Genomic DNA, 16,314 nt, shown 5'->3' with positions numbered 1-16,314 from the left:
CGGATAACACAAACACCCAAACGTGCGAAGAATAGAATAGTCTGGTCGAGAACCGAATAATGTCTCAAAAGGAGAAGAATAGTGAAGAACCGGTGTAGGTAACCGGTTAATGAGATAAGCTGCAGTAGCATAAGCATCATACCAAAATTTCTTTGGTAGACGTGCATGAAACAATAATGCACGAGCAATCTCAGAAAGATGGCAGTTTTTCCGCTCAACAACCCCGTTTTGTTAGGGTGTATATGGACATGAAATACGATAAGCAATTCCTGATTCAGTAAGATATCGGGCCATCTGTCCATGTATAAGCTCGGGAGCACCATCACACTGAAGGTGTTTAATGGTGCATGAAAATAGATTCTCAACAAGCGGTTTAAAATGACGAAATGAATCAACCGCTTGTGAGCGACGTGTCAACGGATAAATCCACGTGAATCTGCTAAAATCATCAATAAACGTAATGAATTATCTGAAACCATCACGAGACATAACAGGGGATGGACCCCAAATATCACAATGAATCACATGTAATGGTACAATAGAATGTGTAACAGTAGTCTCAAACGGTAAACGTTTTGATTTCAAGATACTACAAGCAGTACAATGGGACATGGATTTATTCGTGAAATGTAAAAACGAAAATCTAGCTAACACAACATCCGAAGGGTGTCCAAGTCGAGAATGCCACGTCTCTCGAGAACCTAAAGCAATGGCAGTCAATGAGTACAGCTGATGTGGGCTACCACGCGTGCTGTGGAGGAGCTGTCCCTCGAGCGTCTGAATAGATAACCCAAAATGTGAGAATATGACTGCAATAGGATGATCAATAACAAGCTGTGTAATAGATAGTAAGTTCTTGGCAATGCCAGGAACTACTAGAACGTGTTTAAGAAAAATAATACGACTAGATAAATGAAGATATGCATAACCAACGTGAGAAATAGCTAGTGACGTACTATTGCCGACAACAACACGTTCAGAACCAGTGTAAGGAATGGCTCCAAAAACAAGAGAAGAATCAGACGTCATATGAGCAGTCGCTCCAGAATCGGGTACCCATGAGTCCACTTTATCACAAATGCTCGAAAGATCTGCCATAAGCCCGTAATGTGGTGTTTGCATGTTTGCATCCCAATTTGCAAGGTGTGTTGGCCCAAAACCATTTGTATTATTCATTTCATTCTGAGTAAAATGAGGTGGAATAGTAGGCTGAATAACAGCAGATCCATTTTGTGACAGATTTGGACCTGGGCCCAACAAACCACTCATAGAGTTTGAACCAGTATTTCCAAGGCCCACATTAGACGCAATTCCTAATCTGGTTTGAACAATTATGCGTGAATCATAAGAACCAAATTGACCTGATACATCTTCTCCATCCATTGAAACCCTAGCACCACTATAATCAGCCACATGCGCCGAATAACCTCCTGATTGACGTCGTTTTGCCATCTAACACCGCCATAACTTTGATTGTTCCGACCACCATAACCCTGATTGTTGTGCCGACCACCTGAACAGCCACCAGAATTGCGACCACCACGCCACCGACCACCGCCGGAGCGTCCACCATTACCACAGGAGAAATGAAAATAGCATATTGAAGCTTTGTGCTCTGATTTTTCACAAATCTGACAAACTACAGAAGATTTATTTGAGGAATCATGTGGTGAATTATTGATATGCATCGCAGCCATGGCAGAAATCGATACAGAGGATGTGAACTGAGATGCAGACAGTTTCAACCGAGATTCATGAGTAAGTAATTTTGTCCTTAACTGAGAGAAATTAGGTTTCAAATCACTGTTTTCAATGTTTGTTACAAACATCTGATAATCAGTGTGCAATCCGTTTAGAATCTGTAATACAAGACTTTCTTCGGTGATTGGATCTCCAATAGCTTGTAAAGAATCAAACAAATTCTTTGCTTCATCACAAAATTCTAAAATTGATTTGGATTCTTGTCGTAGGGAATGAAATTGAGATCGATACAAGTTCTAATTAGCAAAGACCTGCTGATTGAACAATTCTTCAATTTTTCGCCATAACTCAGATGATGAAACAGTACCTCTAGCCAGATGTATCAGAGATGGTGAGAGATTTGCAGTAATGAAAGCTGATACATACGTATCTGACCGTTCCCAAGCAGATTTGGCTTCAACATCTTCAGGCGGTGTAATTTCACGATTTAGAAAGTGAAGAAGCCCTAATGTCTTCAAAATTGTCAATGTCTGATGTTGCCAGTTTAAAAAATTGGTGTTATCAAGTTTAATAGGCATCAGGTTTATGATATTTGGAAGATTGTTGTTCGAATTAGTGAAATTGTTACTCATAGTTGATGATGATGGTGACTGTGTTGCAGATGACGCCATAGAAACACAGATCTGAAGATGATATCACCGAAAGATGATGATATCAATGAAGAAAAGAAGAAGAGGAAGAAGATAGAATGAAGAGAAGAAAGAACTGTCTATATAGAAGTAGAAACAGAGTAGCCGGAATCCGGCCAGAGTTGCCAGAAAGCACGTCGGATTAGATGATCAATCACAGGTTCAGAAGTAGCTCTGATACCATGTGTGAAAGTAGAGAATGAAGAGAATAGTTGTATCATTGATCACAAATGAAAGGTACACACCTATTTATATACACAAACTCAACCACCTCAACTAACTCTAACAACTTAACTAACTATCCAGCCTGTCCAACTATACACCACACATATCACACACTCATATACACTAATAGGAACAATCTATGAATGTGATATGATTAACGGTGTGTTATGTCCTTTAACGTTGTCTCGAGTGACGACGTTCCCAGGAAAAGAGTTTGGGTGCTTAACTGTTTCGTGGGCGTATTTACTCGAGTGGGGGTATGACAATTTGCTAATGGTTACTCGTGAACATTATTATTTCAAGAAACAAGATGTTGAGTACAGGCTTATGGGGCGTATAGGACTAGTAGGTTTCAATGTTTTGTGTTCGAATTATACAATGGAAAGTGGTCGAAAATCACAAGTTTGGGGAATAAAGCGATCTTTATAGGGTTCAATTCGTCGTTTGCTATCGATGGTGGTGAAGGTGTGAAGCCGAATTGTATTTATTTCACTGATGATCTTTATGAACCGTACCATCTTCTACCAAATGGTGGTGGTGGAGACGTGGGGATATATCATATGCTTAACGGTAGAACTGAAAACGTCTTTGAGTCACAAGAATCAGTTTTCCGGTCTAGTCCTCCTTTATGGCTTCAAACAAGCACTCCTTCGGTAATTGAGAAAATTGAGTAGTTGTTTAAGGCTAGAAATTAGGCTACTTGTATGGTACTATGGGATAAACCGTCATGTCAACGATTAATTGATGAATCCGAACACTATTCATACTCATTCATGTGAAATACATCTACACCTCACATCTAGCGAATGTTCATTATTAACAACTCATAATGATTTGTGCCAAAAATTTAACAATGGTGCACATAGTGTGGATGTGCAAGCAACCCGCTATGTATGGATTGCATGACTTTGGGATACGCACCAAGAGAAGGGCTTCACACCCATGAGATGGACATTGTTATTGACAAAGTTTTGTCTAATTTACCGTTGATAAACTTAGGGTGTACGGGGTGGAGTCGGCAAGAGGGATCAGCAATCCCTTTGCCGATTGGCAACACTGCCACCACCTAAGTTTGCCGCACGGGATCAAGGTAATTCAGGAAAGTATGCCGTTTCTGGAAAGAAGAGGGAGTAGGTAAGTGGTGGGGCCTATATCCACATCAACCAATCACATGTTAAAAAAAAAACAGTTTGCCTAATATGAATTTAGGCATGCACCCCTTATGTTTTTTGGGTAATATGCAAAAATGAGGCAAATTACAAGACACAACATGATTAGGTAGGGGGAAACTTTGCCTAATCCACTTAAGCTGGAAGGTATGGTGTGGGGAGGATGGGCCGCCACATCACCCACCACGTAAACGGGAGTGAGGATGGGCCTAAAAGGAATGGACCAAGGGGGTGGGGGATGGGGCTGTACGTACGTACGTATGTATGTACGTACGTACATACGTACGTATGTATGTACGTACGCACGTACTACCACCCTAAATGGTATCAGAGCCACCGATATTTCTTTTGCGGGGGCTCTACAGCTACGCCAACAATTATTAGAGACTGATTTTGATAACTTAATTTACTTAAACATAAAATTGATAGATAATGAAATTAGATTTATTAAGCTAAATAACCAGACCAATTTTATTGAAAACGAAGTTTTGGGTACAAATACTGATTTTGATGATGATTATATTTCTGATGAAGATTTTAATTTTAGCAATTATGGAATTACTAGAATTTGCCTATCCTAGTAGGAAAGATAAAGAAACAATAACTAAATTACAGGACCCTTTGGTTCAACTTTTGCAAAATATGAAGATACCTAAAGGTTATAAGAATAATTAAAATGAATTCAGATACGGAAAGCGAAAATAATATAATTCCTAAGATAGACGATTCTGATGTAGAAAATTTAATAACAAAGATAGGATGTATGGAATTAAATGATAATTTTATTAATACTAAAACTCAAGAAAATTTTAAAATAAATGATACAGCTAGTACAAGTACTGATAAAAAATTACCAATAAGAAATTAATTTCAAAGACAATCCGTAGGATACGCCGCTATAAAATCAACTATGAGACCAGAAGATAATTATAGGCCTTATCCTTCAATGAAAAATGAACCAATAAATCCTTTTGGAATATATTTAGATTTAGATTGTGTTAATAACACGGAAGAAGCAATTGATAAATGGGAAACCGCTTTTAGAATAGCCGTTTCTGTTAATAAAATGGATATTGAAACAATAAAAGTTTTTTTAGAAAGAACTCTATTAAATAGTGCTTTAAGATATTGGAAAAATATAAGTCCTGATGCTAAACAATATATATTTAATTCAGATAAAGATTTGGCCAACATAATAACAAGAGCTGTAGAAGCTTTTAGAATAGAGTTTTGTGGAGAGGGTAATATAATAAGAGACCCAACAACTATACAAAAATATTTAACAGCTTTACTAAGATTACAATTATGTGATATTTGTGAAATAGATAGGTATATCTGTGTTTTTCAAGATTATTATTACCATATCTATAATCAAGTACCTGATACGGGTAATTATTTACCCTTATTTTTTGCAAAATACCTGATCCGTGGGGACAAAAACAAATAAATACTTATAACCCAGGAATATTAGATACCTTAGGAAAAAGGATAACTCATGTCAGAGACAAATTAAGCGAGTGGTGTGGGGATGCAATATTAGCTAAATTGAGGAAAGGATTAAAAAGAAAAATATCTTTATGCTGTAGTAACCCAAAAATGCCTTTAATGATAGGTTGTGATAGTTCTTATTATTACGGAAAGATAAAAAGAAAATATAAGAAAAGAACTCATTTTTGAAAAAGATTTTTCAAAAAGCGTAAAACAAAATTTTATAAAAGAAAAGGATATAAAAAGACTTTTAAACCTACATATAAAAGAAAACAAAGTCCTAAAAAGTGTAGATGTTTTCTTTTTCATGAAGAAGGACATTATGCAAATAAATGTCCTAAGAAATTTAATAAAAACCTCAAGATATTTGAAATAGATGAAGACATTGAAAAAATGATGAATGAAGGAGAATTTATACAAATGAATGATTTTCATAATGAAGATTCTGATGAAAGCATATTCATATTAACTGAAACAGAATACACATCATCCGGAGATGAGTAGATTAGATATAGCCACCACTAGTAAAATAGACGATGAAATAATTGATTGCCAAAATGAACAATTTGGAGAATATAAACAAGAAGTATTAATAGATAAGAAAAAACTTAAACAAATACAACATGAAAATTTCTCATTATCAAACCACTTAGGATTCAAAATGAATACTTTACAAAAACTAGGAATAAAACCTAGGGATCATCATCTATATTATGGGCTAATTATTCAAGAAAGAGCTTTAGATATTAACATAACATCTAACAAAGTTATGATACCTTTATTATCTAAAAAAGATATCCAAGAAAAATTACAAAAGATAAAACCAGAAATAAGAAACACTTTAGGATGGATACATGTAAGAGCTATTCAAATAATAATAAAATCCACCTTTAAAGAAGGTATAGATACCCCTATAGAATTAGCTGTTATGGATAATAGAATACAAAATAGAGAAGAAGCATGCCTTGGAATATTAAGAGGAAATTTACAATATGGAAAACTGAAATTTAATATCTTTCCTACAATTTCCTATAATATTCAAGATAAAGATTTTGATAAAACTCTAAGTCTATTACAAGATTTTAAGAGAAAAGATTTCTTTAGACAACAAAATAGACCTTATTCTATTACATATGCTATTTCTTGTGCAGTGTCAAATACTCATCATTCTGAATGTTTTAGTATAAAAGACACTATTGATTTTCCTTATTTATTCAACGATGTTTGTCAAATACAAATACCAACCTTACCCAAAATAGAAGAAATAGATTCAAGACCTTTAAGTCTTGATCTACGAGATAAACCAATGATGCCATCTAACCAGATAGCCCCTGGATTGTTGTTCTCAAACAAAGAGGAAATAAGCCATCCTCTAAGAATAACTAATTCAAGTAGATATAATGATATAATTAGTGAAAAAGAAGATAATGTAAGGAATTACAAAATTCAAGGAGAATATTTCAATGGAAAAAGATTTTCGGCAGTAAATATGCTAATAGATACAGGTACTAATGGGAATTACATAAACCATAAAATTTTTAAATATTTACAAAAATATCCATTAGAAGAACCCCATCAATACACAAACTTTAATGGTGAATTACATGAAATTAATGAAGCTGTAGAAACCATAATAAAGTTTGGAGAAGAAAAAATTCCTTTAAGACTCTTAATAGGTAATGAAGATGAAAACGATTCATTAGAAATCATGTTAGGATTAACTTTCTTAGAAAGTGTAAAACCATATCAAATAACCTCCTATGGATTAAAAATTACATACAATGGCAAAATGATTTATATACCAAAATGACAAGCCCTAAAAGCATATACATCCCAATAGGTATTACTTATAAAGATTACAAAGCTGAATACTTTGCTGCTTATATAGATAGTGGCTCAGGATTATGTATATGTAAACCAGATTGTTTTCCAAAGGACTATCATGAGGATTTAACACCATGTAATGGAGTTAGATTTTTAAAAACTATAGATCCTCTAAAAAGAGGAATAAAAAATCCAATAATAATAATCGGATCATATATGGTTAAATGTCCACCATTTTACTTTTATAATTCTGGATCAGATGTATTATTAGGAAATGATTTTTTAGAAAGATTTAACAAAATTACTTTTGACATAGTAGCCTACCAAATTATACTAAAAACTCCATGTCATCACTTGATAGTAGTTAAAAGAATAAAAAATGCATATGGAAGAAAATTTCCAATCAACTTTACAACACGGGCAAGCCAGCGTGGTGATATTGGATACAAACAAAATCCAAAATTAGAAAAATGGATACCAGTCTTAGAATATTACTTAAAAGAACCCTTAGATTATCAAGTAAATCTAAGAAAATTGGATAACCATATAGAAAACATAAAAGATAAGTTAAAACAATGTTATACAAGTAACCCGTTACAATTTTGGGATAAAAATAAGATAACAACAAAATTAGAAATGAAAGATAAAGATAAGGAAATTAGTGTAAAACCAATGAGATACAATCCAGAAGACCAAAAAGAATTTAGGTCCCAGATAAAAGAACTCTTAGATCCAAAGTTGATCAGAGCTAGTCATAGCCCACACAGCTCTCCGGTCTTCTTGGTACGAAAACACGCTGAGGTTACAAGAGGTAAACCTAGAATGGTAATAAATTATAAGAAACTAAATGATAATACTCTTTTTAATGGATATTTTTTACCTCATAAAGAAAGTTTAATAAATTCGACTAGAAGCAAAAAGATATTTTCAAAATTTGATTGCAAAAGTGGATTTTAGCAAATAAAAATGCATCTTGATAGTATTGCATACACAACAGTTTTTTTACTCCTCAAGGGCAATATGAATGGCTTGTAATGCCTTTTGGATTGAAAAATGCTCCTCAAATATTTCAAAGAAAAATGAATATTATATTTAGAAATTATGACTTTATTTTTGTATATACAAATGATGTTCTAATCCTATCAGATGATATTAATTCACATTTAAAACATCTTGACACTTTTACAGATTTATGTATAAAACATGGATTAGCTCTTTTGGAAAGAAAAACTAGTTTGTTACAAGAAACTATAGATTTTTTGGGAATGAAGATAGATGGCCAGGGGATAGAACATTAAAGCCATATTTTGGAAAAAATAACTGCCTTCCCAAATAAACTGATTGATAAAAAACAAGTTCTAAGTTTTCTTGGAATATTTAATTATGCTTCTGATTTCATAGAAAATCTTGCAGCTCTAAGAAAACCCTTTCAAGTTCTACTTAAAAAGGATAAAGTATTTAGTTTTGATAGAGGTCTAGAAGAACAAGTAAAAAAGATAAAAGAATATTGTAAAAAATTACCAAAATTACAATTACCCAAAGAAAAGGATGATTTAATTTTAGAAACTGATGCTTAAGAATATTATTGGAGTGGGATACTTAAAAGGATAATTATAACTTTGAAAAAGAAAAAAATTGGTGAAAGCATTTGTAGATATTATTCAGGGACTTTTAGTGACACTGAAACAAGATATCATATTAATGAAAAAGAATTACTAGCAGTTATTAGTAGCTGCCAAAAGTTTTATTATTTCTTATTACCTAACAAATTTCTTTTAAGAACTGATAATACCCAGGTAAAAGCTTTTATAAAGAATAATTTGCCTTCTAAACCTGAGTATAAAAGGCTCATAAGATGGCAAACCCTTTTATCTGAATATAATTTTGATATTGAAATAAATCTGGTAAAAATGTTTTGGCAGATTTCTTGACTAGAGATGGAAGAATTAGGACAACAACTTGATAGCCGTCTAAAGATGATGGACGAACAGATACAAGCAATTAAAGAAATTGCAACTGATATGGGAGAACTTATAGATATAATTGAAACCATTCCTTAACACATTGCAGAGATAAAAAATCTTGTGAAAAGCCACTTCAGGATAATAAGTAACAAAGTTACCATGTATGAGTTCGATAGTATAAAGATGAAGCTTATGCTAAAACATCAAATGATAGAAAAAGTAGATATGTCATTTATTTTAGAAAAAACAGATATTCCATCTACTTCTTCTGGTGATCATGTTATGGAAACTGCTCCAGATCCTGAAGAAGAGGTAAGAGAAAAATTTCCTTTTAAACCTCATTCAGATAAAACAACCACCTTTGAAAAAGTCTTCCAACAGATTCCTCTCCAACCACAGATTCCTCCCCAACAACAACCTTTTTTATTAGATCCTGTTTCTAGGCAAGAAATAAAATGATAGAACTATATAGCCTTGCTCAAACTGAGTCAATGTATATTGATTTCACAGGGGTATACCCTAGATTAAATTATCTGCAAGGTTCACCAGTAGATGAGATAAGATATTGGTACTATTTTGGTGCCATCAATATGATTTATCTTACCTTACCCGATTTTCCTGAATTATCAGATTTACCAAGATGGGTCATAACTTCAGTAAAAAATTGTTATCAAAACAACCCAACTATGACCCCTAGAGATACTTTAGCCCTAAAGTTTTTATCTGCAGGACCAGATTTCTACAATGATTACTATTACCCTGCTTATCATTTTTTACATCTTGAAAAATGTGAAGCATTCTCCTGCAAAATCAATTCCAAAAGAAGAGAATTTACAAACTTTAATGAAAATGATATTCACTATAGAAGGGGTATTGGGATAAGAGTAGTAATTTAGGGAATGGAATCTACTCTTAAAAAACCATTTAGAACTTATGGAGGAGAATATAAAAATTCTCCAGTTATGATTGCTCCGGCCCAAAAATCACCAGATGCAGCGATAAAATTTTTAAATAGCAAGATAAATTTGTTAGAAACTGGTTCAGTCAGATCAAGTCCGGAGGCACATTATAAGATTTGTCAATATAGGAAACACCCTCCTGGAACCTGCCCGTCATGTTCTCCTAATAAAACCAATATGAGTACCAACTCATCAAGAGATAGCATAAATTCAAATGAATAGGCATTAAGCATAGATTAAAGGGTTTAAACATATGAGTTTAAACACCTAATTAGCAAGAAAGATTCTCTTCTAAATTTATAAACGATATGTACAAAATTTTGATATTTGGCCTTGGGAAAGGAGAAGATAAGATTCACATGACCATAAAGACAAAAGATGCAGATGTCTCCCCAAGACAACTTTGTAAAAAGAGATGGGACACTTCAAGGCAAGAAGACACCTAGCTAAGAAAAAGGCAAAAGAAGACACATATATTGCAACCTGAAGACTCATCATAAAGAAAGCCTATAAAAAAGGGAGAAGGGAGAGAAGAAAAGATCATCGGTCTTCACTCAAGTCTTAAAATGTTTTCTTTCATGTAATAAAAGTCTTTGGTATTTTCAAGAGTGTTTAGAGTGTTTTTATTTTTCCTTTTGTAAGATATTTCTCCTTTGTAAGATTTCCATCATGGAATTAAAGTCTTTGATTTCCTTATAAATTCTGAGAGTATTCATACTTATTTAGAGATATTTTTCTCTTAATAAGAAAAATCCTCCAACCTCAAACTGTCTCTTTTTTCCTTACACCGGAGGTAGGAAATGAAACCAGGTTGTGCTGAATATTGCTGAAGGAGCCAAAGAGGAGTTACCTAAGATAACTTAGGTTTGGTCTGAAAGAGCCTACTAAAAAGACTCTTGGTATAACCCGGCGATATCTTGGTCAAAACGGGAAATAGGTACGGAAGCATGTTGGATCCTTTTTCTTTTTAATTTTGAAATATCACTAAATAATTGTTACTCTTAGTTTTTGTAAGGAAATATTTTACAAACAAAAGTAAATCTTAATAAAATTTTAGGATCTTTTTTGATGATAATATAAATATTAATCTTGTTATGAATGTATCATTTATTTGGTGACTCTCCACATACATAAATCATATCTCTTCAATTTCTTTTGTATTAATGTATGTGCCTATATATATAGAGACATTTGTATATGGTGTATATAGATCAATGAATAAGAATTCTTCATGTTCTATTCTCTACATGATTTTATAGTTTTGCTCTCATGTTTATATACTTATATATTGTTTGCTAATAGACCGTTGTTTTACAACACGTTATCAGCACGACGCAACGTGTCCCCTATGGTGTTACGTCATCGTTAATGAACCACTGTTGGTGAAGGCCTCACGATAAGTTATGGGTCTCTTTACCAAACCAGGTAAATAAACTATTCCTATAAACATTTATGAATCATATGTTACTCTGTAGTTGTTTGTTTTGCTAAAATAATTTCAACTGAAGTGTAAGCCAAATATTTAATTGATGTGTTCGTATTGTCTTAATGAGTTGTGTGTTGTTCTGTTTAAATAATATTTCATTGTGTTTCATTTGTGTAAGAATTATTTTATTATGTGTTTGTAAATCTGTTTATTGTTTTTGCTTTAATAAATCTGCTACTTTTTCTTTATACTAATATTTGTTTGTTGTAAACTCACTTTTAAGTTGTGCATAGGTATGTATTCTATATTGTGCTACTCTAGGTTATATCAACTAAATGTTTATATAATTTGTTTTCAGATTGAAATGTTTTTAGAATACTGTATGAGCTTAATATTGTTATCTTATTGTTTCTGTGACAACCCGACTTCTTGAGGTTAGTATTATCCTATTTTCCAACTCCTGTGTTGTATTTACATATCCTAGATCTTTGTGTTAGTGGGTATATGTGCAAACTTGTATTTGTTTATGAGTAACTTATTCGAATAATGGATTTACACTAGGGCATCTTTCAAGTTGGGATCCTTCGACCGAAAGGTCTAACCTTCGAAGGATCATTCAACCTTCAAAGGATCACGAAACATATCCTTCGACCTAGGAAGGATCCTTCGAGACAATAATCGATCCTTCGATCGATCCTTCGATGTGGGGCCTTAACTTTCGGCCCAACTAGTCACCGGCCCAAAACCTTACCTATATTAACAGCAGTTACGTAGTATGACTGCACAGAATCATTCGAACATCCCAAACCCTAGAAACCTTTTTGGGCGACGGCAGAACTCAGGAAACTCCCTGTCGTGATCATCAACATCGTATCATCATCCATCATTCGGTTAGTATGATTCTTTGCATATTGTTTCTATGTGATACTCTCGATTACATGATCTTATTCGATGGAGAATTCATGCATAAAACTAGGGTTCAACTGATAGGTGATTGATTGACGATTCTGTGTTATGATGTTGATTGGTGTTATTGTTTGATAGATAATTCATGCATAGAACTAGGGTTCAATCGATTAGGGTTAATGGATGAATGGTTTCGGGTTGGGGAATCGGACTAGGGTTAATCGGTTACATTCTAGTCAATCGGATAGGCTATTAATCATTGTTGTTCGGTAATCATGATCTGTTTGAACGTTACAGCACCTATATGCATTCACTCACACACTTTCACAGACTGATTCCTGGTGAAAACACAAAACGTGATTGCTGATCGTATGATTAGGGTTTCTGTTTCTGTTGACCGAAAGATAGTGTGTTGACCGAAAGATAGTTGTGTTGACCGAAACATAATCTGTGTGTCGAAAGATAACTATGTCGAAACATAGCTGATGTGTCGAAAGATAACTATGCCGAAACATAGCTGATGTGTCGAAAGATAACCATGAATCGAAAGATGATAACTGTGTATCGAAAGATGTGTCGAAACATAATTGTGATAATTGTTAGACCGAAAGATGAGCAATGTATCGAAGGATGTGTAATGTGAATCGAAAGATAGTTGATGATTAAATGTGAAAGAATATGTGGTGTGCTTGTATGCAAACTGACTATTAAATGTGAATATCATAGGGCTTGGTAAATCACTGTGGTTAAACGAATAATTAATTCTACCGAGCAATCCCAGGTGAGTTCACTACATTCGAGCATGCGTCCCAGTGGTTGGGGACAGTCAGTGGGTATCCCATGGGGGGAATGAGTCTTTGGGTAAAAACGAGTATATTGGTTAATATTCTCACCTATCATCTTTTGTAAGTCCCTCATCGGGTATTAGTTAGTAGCGCTACTTAGGTTTGGCACCCTCACCCCGTGCCTGTAGAGGACGGAGGTGAACTAATGACCCAGTCTGGCCCAGTACTAGATAGGAGTACGTGGGAAGGGCAGTCCGTGAGCCGTCCGTGTTTGGAAATGAGATATTAACAATATTACTTGCATTGGGTATTAAACTGTTTTACATACACCGGGTAACAAACGTTTTCTAAAACTGTGAACTCGCCAGCTTTGTCTGATACGTGTGTTACATGCTCGCAGGTCCTTAGGTGCGTTGAAAGCAGGAACTTGCTGGCTGGAGGGCGCGAGTGGTCATGGTTGCTTGATGGATTTAATATTAGACATTTATTTACTATGATTGATTGGATAACATTTATATTACGATACATTAACGCTTCCGCTAAACTTATGGTTTTTGAATAACTTATGTTGGGATTTCAGTATCTTTAAATAATGAAGTTTTATTTCAAACTTGTGTTTCAATGTAATTGGTGGCTCATTGCTAGTCGTCACACGCCTAGCAGGGACACTCCCTAGGTGGTAATTTTGGGGGTGTGACAGTTTGGTATCAGAGCCACTGGTTATAGTGAATTGGTTTTAAAAATGTTTTATAAAACCAGACTATAACTGAACTGATACGACATACCGATACGACATGAACCATGACACTCAGCTCCAGGCAGCAAGGATCGTCTCTTGTTTACTATTGTAGGGCATAGTTAGTATATACTCATGATTGGTATCACACTCGAACGCACATATGATGTTACGATATGAATTGCTATGCTACCTGTCTATACTACGTGTTTTAAGAGTAGGACTCTACTTGTGTTTGCATGCGCTATGTTGTGATATCGACGGTCGTACTGTATGAATTAGGGGAAACCTTCTAACATGAGTAGGGAGGAACTGAGATAAGCATGCAAATCAGGTTATTATTATGGGTGCACACATAATAACAACGTGAGGTGCATGTGAGTCCCAGTAAATCTCGACTAGTGTGAAAAAGGAATCCCGCGTTGTTAGTCAGTGTTGTATTAGAACTTCGAAAACTGTGAATACTATAGCAATACTTGACATCTGCTTGAAATGGTCTGTTAATTTGTTACTTCTTCCCATACTTATAGAATCATGAACGGACGTGGAGGAGGTCGTCGTGGTGGACACGGTGGACGTGGTGGAGGCCGCGGTGGAGGACAAGGCGAAATCCATATGACTCAAGCTGAGCTAGAGGCATTACTCAATGCCCAGGTGGCTGCAGCCTTGGCAGCTTATCAGGCCGGTATGACATGTACCAGACATTCCTTCCTTTGAATCGTGAACTTGAGTCTTACTTGTTGGTTTATTCTCTCTCGTTAATAGGTCAGCCGGCGCCACAAAACCAGCCTCACCCACCGGTCTGCACTTTTAAAACTTTCATGGATTGCAAGCCACAGACCTTCAGTGGCACTGAAGGGGCTGTAGGACTTATACGCTGGTTCGAAAAGGCGGAGTCAGTGTTTGCGATATGTAACTGCCCAGTTGGGGATAGAGTAAAGTTTGCAGCAGGCACGCTTCAGGATGGTGCCTTGACCTGGTGGAATGCCCAGGTCCAACTGCTAGGTATTGAGGCGGCGAACGCCACTACGTGGGATGATTTTAAAGAACTGATGAGGGAAGAATACTGTCCTCGAGATGAAATAGCGAAGTTAGAGAATGAGTACTATCATCTGACAATGGTGGGGTCTGAAATCGAGGCGTATGTGAAGCGGTCATATGAGTTAGCTGATTTGTGTCCAAACTTGTCCCGACCCATGCCACGAAGAATCGAGTTGTTTATTAAGGGGTTACCTCCACGGGTGAAGGGTTTAGTTACAGCAGCGAACCTCAATAACCTAACCCAGATTGTTAGACTGACACATAAAATCGTTGACCAGGAGGTGGAGAGCGACTCATTGCCACCTCGTATTTCTAGCACTACCACAGCTGCCACTACTTCCACTGCATCTGCTGCTGATGGCAAACGTAAGTGGAACGAAGCGGACAAGGGGTCCAACTCTGCACCGCCTCAGAAGAAGACGGATACTGGCAGCACCCGCAGTTTCAGCCAGACAGCATCAGTAAATCAGAACTCGAGTAACAGATCGGGGCAGGGATCATATGCGGGGAAGCTACCCTTGTGCAGCAAGTGTGATCTTCATCACAAGGGGCAGTGTACTCGAGTTTGTTATCGGTGTAATCGACCGGGGCACAAGGCCAGGGATTGTAGGACCACACTTCCAGCTCAGCAGCAGCCAGCGCAGCAGGCGGGTAGGCAACAGCCTCAGCAAACTCAGGGTAATCAGAAAGGGTGTTATCAGTGTGGGGCTGAGGGGCACTTCAAGCGAGACTGCCCTCAGCTAAGACAGAACACAGGGGGTGGTAACGGGAATAACAATGCGGGGAACAACGGGGGTAATGTTGCGCGTGGGCGCGGATTTGTGCTGGGAGCTGGGGAAGCGCGGAACGACGGCAACGTGGTTACTGGTACGTTTTCGGTAAACGGTGTTATTGCTTCTATTTTATTTGATTCTGGTGCCGACTGGAGTTACGTGTCTTTAGAGTTTAGCTCTCAATTAGGGTTAAGTCCTACACCTCTTGTAATGAAACACATAGTAGAAATCGCAAATGGTAAAACAATCGAAGCTACACATGTTCTGTTTGGGTGTAAAATCGATCTTCTGGGTCAAGTCTTCGACATTGACTTGATTCCTATTACTCTTGGAAGCTTCGACGTGATTGTTGGTATGGACTGGTTGTCCAAGTATCAAGCGGAGATTCTCTGTAAGGAGAAGATCATACGTGTTCCCCTTCCCAGTGGGGAATTTCTATCAGTTCAGGGTCATCGCAGCGGGACCCCAGTCAGTATTGTTTCGGCAATGAAGGCTCAGAAGTATTTACGTAAGGGCTATCCTGCTATATTAGCTCTTGTCACCGATTCACCGTCTGACGAAAGGAAGATTGAGGATCTTCCAGTTGTTCGTGAATATCCTGACGTATTTCCTGAGGAACTCCCTGGTT

This window comes from Helianthus annuus, chromosome 17 (assembly GCF_002127325.2).
Source record: "Helianthus annuus cultivar XRQ/B chromosome 17, HanXRQr2.0-SUNRISE, whole genome shotgun sequence".
NCBI lineage: Eukaryota > Viridiplantae > Streptophyta > Magnoliopsida > Asterales > Asteraceae > Helianthus > Helianthus annuus.
Note: the sequence above shows the minus strand (reverse complement) of the source record.